The sequence below is a fragment of the Cryptomeria japonica genome, chromosome 7 (genome assembly GCF_030272615.1).
Source record: "Cryptomeria japonica chromosome 7, Sugi_1.0, whole genome shotgun sequence".
Classification (NCBI taxonomy): Eukaryota; Viridiplantae; Streptophyta; class Pinopsida; order Cupressales; family Cupressaceae; genus Cryptomeria; species Cryptomeria japonica.
The window spans coordinates 165,361,928-165,370,696 of NC_081411.1; the positions used below are offsets into that span (position 1 = coordinate 165,361,928).

The window sequence follows — 8,769 nt, forward strand, 5'->3', positions numbered from 1 at the left end:
GGGTTTGTTTCTATTATATTATCTATTTACTGTTTTATCCAAATCTATCTATTTGGTTGTCCATGGAGGTGGAAACACCAAAGCCGGGGTTTCATTGAGGCAAACCCCTATATAGCCCCAATTTTTTTCCTCATTTGTATGTGTGTAGGTTTCTTGAAGGCATTTGAATGCATGAGGGTTTGCTTATGCTTTATTTATTTCATTTATATTCATTTCTATTTGTATTTATCATCTCGTATTTGTAGCTACATTTCTAACATCTAGATTTTGTAGGTTAATCAAAACATAGAGTTGGTTTTTTTCATTTTTTTCATTTTTATTTCGATATGTAGAAGACTACATTGTGTTGCATAGACTTCTACACACCACGTTTGCATCCTTACCCAAGATACTCGGATTTAAACTAGAAACTCTTTGTTATCTACTCTTTCCACTTCTATAATTAGATATTTTCATTAGTTTTACTAGTTCAAAATATCAAAATGTATGTTGTGACAATGGCTCTCAAGGGAGCATAGTTCTTCCCTTTTCGGTGTTAGTTTTGCACCATTACACAATGTTTAAGAAAAAATATCACTTCTTTCATGTTCAATTTAGTCTCTTGCAACAAGTCAACATCCATCAACATCTTCTCTAAATGGCCCTTCAATAAGCATTTCTTGTTAGGGGCATTTAATCCCCTAATCTTCCAATTAATGATCTTCATTACCCTCCCAAGGAGGACTTTACTTCATTGGATTGAAACATATATTATTTTATATTTAGAAGGCTTTGTTTAGCCTTTTTTATTTTCCTTTCTTGTCTTTTCATAACTTCTTTGAAGAGTTTAAGATCTTTTGTCATTGACTGATTTATGGATTTTCTTTCCATGATCCCTATCTCATCTTTTTTATTGGATTCAACTCCTAACTATTTGTCTTCATCTTTATTAGGTAGAGACGACACATATTCCATTTATAAATAAGGACCTACATCTATAGATGCCTCTACATATGGCACAATAGGTAATTCTAAGGCTCTAATTCCAGAAAGATGCATGTCTAAATCCTTCCCAATCGCTTCTTCAATACTCAAATTTTTGGCCTACTCTATTGAAGGAAAAAGAAGGTCCTTCGAAGGAGGAATTAGACTAATCATCGAGGGATTTTTCTTAATCTGAGATTTTGGGGCTAGTCTAGGACACATTGATACCATATGCTTCTTGTTGTAACACGATGCAAAAGAATTTCTACTCTTCTAATTCAATCTATTGGCTCCCCTCTCTAGCCAATATCTTCAATCGAATGAGGTAGCGACCTCTTGATTGCTAAAAACTTGATCTGCACAAAATGGATTAAGTTACACTCCCCCATGTCCAGATCAATTGCATGCCCTAATGAGTTTTCGATTGTATATAGGTTGTCACCAGACCAAAATTCAAAAGGGAGGTAATAAAGTCTAATCCAAATTAAGCCATGTAGGGTTAAATAACCCTTGGGTTGAAATTAGGGCTCCATTTTTACATAAACACAAAATCTTCATTGAATTTCCAAGTTTCCCGGTTGATAATTTCATATCAGGTAGCTTCCAAATGGAAATTAGTAATGAAAATGTGTTTGGGCATAAAAAAGACTTTTTCAACCTCTTTCCAATGTTTATCAACCTAGTCCTTAATCTGAAACATGTGGCTCACTTTCCCCAAGATTCCTCCAATTAGAGTCATGCTTTGGAGGTCCACAATAGCACCATCCATTGAATCTAAAACATCTAAAATCAAAATGAATGTGTGAATGTTCCCTCACTGCTTCATAAAGGAATCGGTATTTTTCACCTTATGCCTTTGCATTCACCTACTACCCATCTTCACATTTTTTTTCACTATTTTTATTACACCGAAGGTGTGCCCTATATGAGATAAATAGATTAAGTTTGCAGATCAAGGGATGAAAATACTCCTGCAACAATGCAAGATGATTGAATTCCTATTAGCCCTCAATTTTATAACTCTTTTCATTTGTATTTTTCTATTTTCTCAACTGACACTCATCAACATTGGTGAGCTCCAAAAATGTGGGTATTAATCTAGAGGATGGTGTTAATTGTTCCATTTTTTATTAGTGACAAGAAAACCGAGCATGTAGATTTTCCCAGCAAGTATTAAGGACATGGCGTAAATGCAAATCAACTTGTGCATGAATACCCGTGAAAAGAACATATGTCAAAACACTACTATCTTTCATCTGTATGTATTCATGTATAATTAAATCAAAATGAGTTCTGACCTTGAACAGTCCATTTCTGCCATTCTTTATTTCTACCTCCATAAATTATATTTAATATAAAATAAAATATTCTTCTTTTCTGCAACATGAATAGATACTTTTGGATATAGTATAAATTATATCTAACATCAAATAAATTAGCTTGTGGAATCTCCAAATACTTGCACAACATTTGTCCTCTGATTTCGTAAAAAACATGAAATTTAATAACATATGCTATATAAATTTTTATTTTTATTTTTTAAATGATTACATGTATGAAATTTTACACTATTTTAAAGAAAATTTTGGTCTTTTAGAATAGTTATTGAAAATTTAAAAATTCAAAAGTAGGGATTTTTAATTTTGAAGATAAAGATTTGAATTTACTTTTTAATAATTTATTTTCATATTATAAAACTTTCTTTCTAAACAATATAAAGATATATTAAAAATTTATTTATATAATTAGAATCATAATTAATTAAATATTTACAAAAAATTAAATCAAATAAATCATTCTTATTCTTATTATTAAAGTTATTTTAAACTATTTTTATAAATTAAATGAGAAGTTTAAATAAGAATTTGATTAATGGTAAAGTTTAATATTATATTTAAAATACATTAAATGATGATTTATAATTAATATTATATAAATATAATTAAAATAACAATCTCTTCCTCTATCATAGATTCCAGTCACTAAATAGGGTTTTGAAATGAGTCGGGCAAGAGAGTCTATGGGAGCAAAGGCAAGAGCGATGGACACAGGGGAGGCTTATGGAGAAGAAGATGAGACAAATAAGGATGGTGATGTTGGATCGATGTTCCCCTACCAATGCATGTGTTGTGTATGGTGCATTTGGTCCAGGGGAGCATTGGGGTGGGGACTTCTTGGGTGGCATGCATCCTTTGTTAGGTTCTTGCTCCCCTATTATCGGTGTGAGAAATGTGTTTGAATGGTTTTGGAGGTTTTTCTTGCCTACTCTAGCCTTAGTATGACTAGTGTTGGCATCTCGAATGGGTTGTGGCCCTCGGCTATGCTTGCCTCTTTAGGACCCTATCTTTTGGATAGGGTTTGGTGTTCTCTAAGGCTTTGTGTTTAGTTCAAGGAGGATGCAGTCTATTCTTACCTCTTGATCATCTTCATTCCTCCTTGTAGATAGTTCTTTTTGAGGGGATGGTTGACTGGTTTGACCCCCCTACTATGGTTTGTTAATCTTTATCCATGGGTTGTTTTGCATGTTCCTCTTTGTTTTGGCCCTATGGATGGCTTTCCATTTATTATTTGGCTTCCTCCTCGGCATCTTTGTTTTTCTTTGGATTTTTCTATAGAGTTGGCTCTATCTTCTTTAGAGGTGAAGATGGATGGTGCTAGAAATGACCTATCTTCTATTGAGTTGAAGATGTTTGCCACGGTGGATGCTGGGAAATGCTATAGGGGAGTGGATGGTCTGTTGTCTCTCAATTGTCTGAGGAATGAGATGGGCCTTTCGATGGATTTATCTTATTTTTCTTCTATTGAGGTGGAAAGAGTGGAGGATTTTTTTTCTTAGTGCTACTCAAGATGGCTGATGGTACCCTGTTTCTTGGCCATATGGGAATAGAGTTTTGTTTTTTATCTGGTTTCTCCCATTTATCTCCTATTGAGGTGGAGATTTTGGAGGGTATTATGTGCTCTACTCTGTTCTTTCTCAAGTTCAAGGTTATCAGAGCCTTTCAAAAACCCATGTGTTCTAGTTGTGGGAGCCTTGTAAAACCCACTCTCAACATTGAGGGAGCCTGGAAAAACCCTATGTCAGGTTGTGGGAGCCTTATAAAACCTACTCTTAACATTGAGGGAGCCTTAAAAAACCCTATCTTAGGTTGTGGGAGCCTTATAAAACCCACTCTTGTGGTTGAGGGAACCTAGAAAAACCCTATGTCTCTTGTTCTTGTCAGGGATAGACTGGATGTTGGCAATTTTTAAGGGCACAATTTTGCCATTTTTTTTTTTTTGGTTACGTTCAAGATTCATTTTTTGTGGCCTAAAGATGTTGTTACAAGTTATGAAAGCCTAGGAAAATCCTTCTTGTTGGTTGAGAGTGCCCGATAAACCCTCGATCTATGTTTTTCTGAGGTATATTGTTTGTTTACTTAGACTATCTATTTTAGCCAGCTTGTGTTTGGTGTGTTGTGGCTACTATGTTTTTTTTATTATGTCTTTTGTAGCCTTTGTTTAAATGGGATCTTGACACCTGTAAGTCCACAAGGTTTCATGTCCTTTCTAAAACTTGTGGTTTTCTACGAGGTAGTTTAGTCTATTTTTTCGATGGCAGCTCTTTGATTGTAAGGGTTTCGGGGCCCCTTCAAAACTTGTTTTATCCTAATCAAAAACAATCTCTTCCTTTATCAATATCATTCTTACTCTATAAATCTCTCTACTTCTCTCTTATCTCTCTATTTCACTCTCCCACTATATCTATATATGTGCACATCTATCTCTCTCTCCATATCTATTTCTCTCACTTAGATGCACATACTCCTCATTTCTCCCTCCCTATATCTATCTCTATCTCTCTATATTTCCTATCTTTAACTCTCTCCCCTTCTCTCTATTACTTGTCTCTATCACTTTATTTCTCTCATTGTTGCCCCCTCTATCTCCCCCTCGCACTATATCTATATCTAACTATCTCTCTCTCCGTGTATCTCTCTCTCCCTCTATCTCTCTTGCTTCATCTCTCTATCTCTTTTTATTCATATATTTGTAGTTTTATATACCTATCTCTCTATCTTTATCCCTATCTATCTCTTTATATCTCCCTCTATCTATATCATTCCCCTTGTCCCTCTCAAAAAAATTGTCTCCCTCTTATTCAATCCAACTTTCCTACTCTATTTCTCTCCTTATCTCCCTCTCACTCATCTCACTATCTCTTTCTACCCATATCTTTCTCTACCTCTATTTCACTCCCTCCTCTCTATCTCTCTCCACGTCTCCCTCCCTATCCCTAATTTATCTTTGTATTTATAAGTATCTCTCCCATTCTCTCTCCATCTCTCCTTGTTTCTTTATCCCTCTTTTTATATCTTCTATTTCTCTCTTCCTCTTTATCTTCCCCTCCCCTCTTTTTATATCTTCTTACATCTCTATCTCTTTATCACTTTATCTCTCCCTCTCCCTCTTCCTTTATATATCTTTATCTCCCTCTCCCTCTTCCACTTGCTCTATCTTTATCTCTTACCATATCTTCCTATCCACCCTCTATCTCTACACATGTCTCCCTCTCTTTATACAACCATCTCTCTTCGTCTCTCCCTCTCCTTCTTCCTATACCTCTATATCTAGATCTTTTTACCTCTCTACCTCTATCTCTATATTTTCTTCCATCTCTCCCTCTTTTTCTATTTTATTTTCTCTACATCTCTCTCTATCTCTATATCAATCTCTTTCTCTACCTTTCTTTGTATATAAGTTCCTATATCTATTTGTCTCTTTCTATAACTCTCTCTCCCTCTTTATATATTTTTCTCTTATATCTCCATCTATCCCTACCTTGTCTCTTCTTTATTTATCCATCTCATGAACTCTCCATATCTCTCTCCTCCTCCATCTTCTTCTCCATCCCCATCTTCATCTCTCCTCTCACATTAAACCATTTCTAAATATATCAAAAAAAAAAATTTAATTCACTCTCCACACCTCTTCGGTGTACCCATTGCACACCAAGATGCGATTGCTAGTAATATAATTATATTTGACATTATAAATATAAATTAATGAAATAAATTATTATATATAATTAATTAAATCATGATATTTATGTATAAATATATATTAAATATTAGTAAATTTCCACATGGCTGCAAGACCAGAATGAAATCCTCCTCTAGTTCCTTATGGCAGCAAGTACAACTTTATTTTGGAGCTTTCTTTTAGTACATTGTATATGACACTTGTCTAGTTCTTTTGGTTTCACTGTTGAGGCCCTGCCTCCCCTAAACTCATCTGTATAAACATCTTTTTTGGTCTCTTGATTTATAATATAAAAAAAATATATCTGGATAGTTTTATATAAGGGAAAAACCATTCGAAAATAAATAAAGTTTTCATGTAATGTAAAGTGGGTTATGTAAGAGAACTTAAGACAAGGGATTCGATATAAAAATAAATTAAAATGAATCCTAACGGCCCCCATCCACAATGCGTTATTTGTGGTATTTGCGCTCCTCCACTCGGATTGAATATTTTCGTTTGCATTAACTGCTCTGCTTAGGCTTTTGTTTGGCACTATAGTGATGATCATACGGTGTGACAGCAACTTTAACACCTCCACAAGTCACATGTTTGACACTTCCTGTTCAGATGTATTTATCAACCTACAATATTCCAAACACCCTTATATCTACAATCCCCTTCTTTCTTCACTTTTATTCTTCAACTAATTTGTTCTTTTGTTCGAAATGGCAGTGGGAGGAGATGCCGCAAACTTGTTTCACAAAGTTTGATGGAAAATTGGTTTTATGCCTTTACTAGAGTGGGTGGAATTGGAAAGATGGGTAAGCAATTTTTCAAGAAACAAATTCTCCCTTTGTCAAATAGTAGTTTCAATGATGATTTTTTTCTGTTTTAAAATTGTGGATGAAATACATGTTTAGTTGCATGTTGAGATGTTTTTGAATAGATTTTCTCTTCTTTTTAAAAGCTTTTGTATGGCAGTGTATTTTAGGGGCTCCGAACTCTTTTAGGATATTTTCCATGCTGTTCAGAAAACGGTCTGTAATGAATGAAGAGAAAGAAAAAGCTAATAGTTGAATTATAAAGTGTTGTAGGTTTATTTATTCCATTGAATATATATGCTACAAGGATTATAGCTGTATATTATTAGTTCTATTAAATAATATATGCTGTAAGAAGTTATTTATATTTTAGTGAATGAGCTGGATTTTATTGGTTTAAAGGTTATGATGTGTGACTGAGCAGTGGGTTTCAAAGTCTTGATTATTGGCCTTCTCATTCAATATTTTAGCACTTACGACGTATTCTTTTTTATTTGTTTCTTTCAATTTAGCTATGAGCATCTCTCTTTTCATTCACAATTGAAGTCCTTGACAAATTGTCAATTGCACAGATGACTGGTATTTCAGATTGAGCTCTGGCTATCATTCTTCTTCGCCAAGACTTAAGGACTCTCCAACCAGAAACGTACTCTCTTGGGACAACGACAAGGAAAAGATGAAAGGCATTATGCACCATTAGAAGTTCGGTGGTAGAAATAGTTATTGGAGAAGTTAGGTTATGAGTGCATTCTTTTATTTATGCATTGGCAACCGCAAAGGAATGAGTTGTTTGCTCAGCTCCATGACCAATCTTCAAGGAGATAATTGTATCATGTTGACGTGTTTAGCGGCGGGAGACTTCATCATGATCGCCACCCACGATCACCACCCATGCATTTGTCGCCACCTTGTCTTATTTATCATTTGGGCCGACTTAATTAAGGGACGCATCCCTCTACATGGTATGGTCGCCTCTCTCTATGTCGTCCCTCTTGTGAAAAGGGACGACCCTTGATAAGAGTCACTACTAGCATATATATATGAAGATCGAAGACTTCATTAAGATACGACCCTTATAAGAGTCACTACTAGCATATATATGAAGATCGAAGACTTCATTAAGATAATAATTCACAAAGCACAGTTTGCCTCATTTATTTCATACTTCAACAGTTAAGATTTTCATATAGCAGTTCGACAATTATATCAAGGAGATCGATTTATATTGGTACAATTAATTTGGCCCTGTGAGTGGCCTCATAATTGGCTTTGTGTTAGTCATATTGTAATTGATTTATTTCATCATATAAAAGATATTATTGTTGGGTTTTTCTCCCTCAAGTACGAGGGTTTTAATAGGGTATATTATTGTGTTAATTGTTAAAATATTGATTGATTTCTGCTTAATTTAATTCTGATCATAAAAATAACATGGTAGCAGAGCGGCTTTTAGAAAGATCATGATTAGAATTGATTAAGCATTGAATCATCATTTCTTCTTCTCATTCTTAGTGTGTCTATCGTTGCATCAAAATGGTGAATGGACTCAAGGTCAAAGATAGGCTTGATGGTGCCTCTAACTTCACCTCTTGGAAGTTTAGAGTTCTAATCACATTAGAAGAGAACGATATTCTCGAATTTGTGGAGAAGGATGTGCCAGGATGGCACAAAGGCCAAAAAAATTTAATTGATTTCATAAAGGATCACCTTGTGCCTATTATATCCAAGTTGAAGATGGTGAGAGAGATGTTCAAGACATTGGAAGGATTATATGAGATCAATAATACCAGTAGAGCTCTTGCCTTAGACAACAACTGCATCAAATCAAGATGGCTAAAGAAGATTCAATCATCTCCTTCTTCATGAAGATCACTGAGTTGTAGGACTAACTATATGATATTGGAGATATAGTTGAAGATAGAGACTTAGTGATTTTGGCTCTCAATGGTCTTCCTCAATTTTGGGATCCCTTTATCAAGGTATC

The 8,769-nt window shown here is 34.6% G+C and overlaps 1 long non-coding RNA gene across 1 annotated transcript; it reads left to right on the plus strand.

Moving 5' to 3' along the window:
- Positions 1-6,650: 6,650 nt before the first annotated feature.
- LOC131857136 (uncharacterized) lies at positions 6,651-8,114 on the plus strand. The gene is made up of 2 exons (XR_009358562.1): positions 6,651-6,785; positions 7,358-8,114. It is a non-coding gene; the product is annotated as an uncharacterized LOC131857136 (long non-coding RNA).
- The last annotated feature ends 655 nt before the right edge of the window (positions 8,115-8,769 follow it).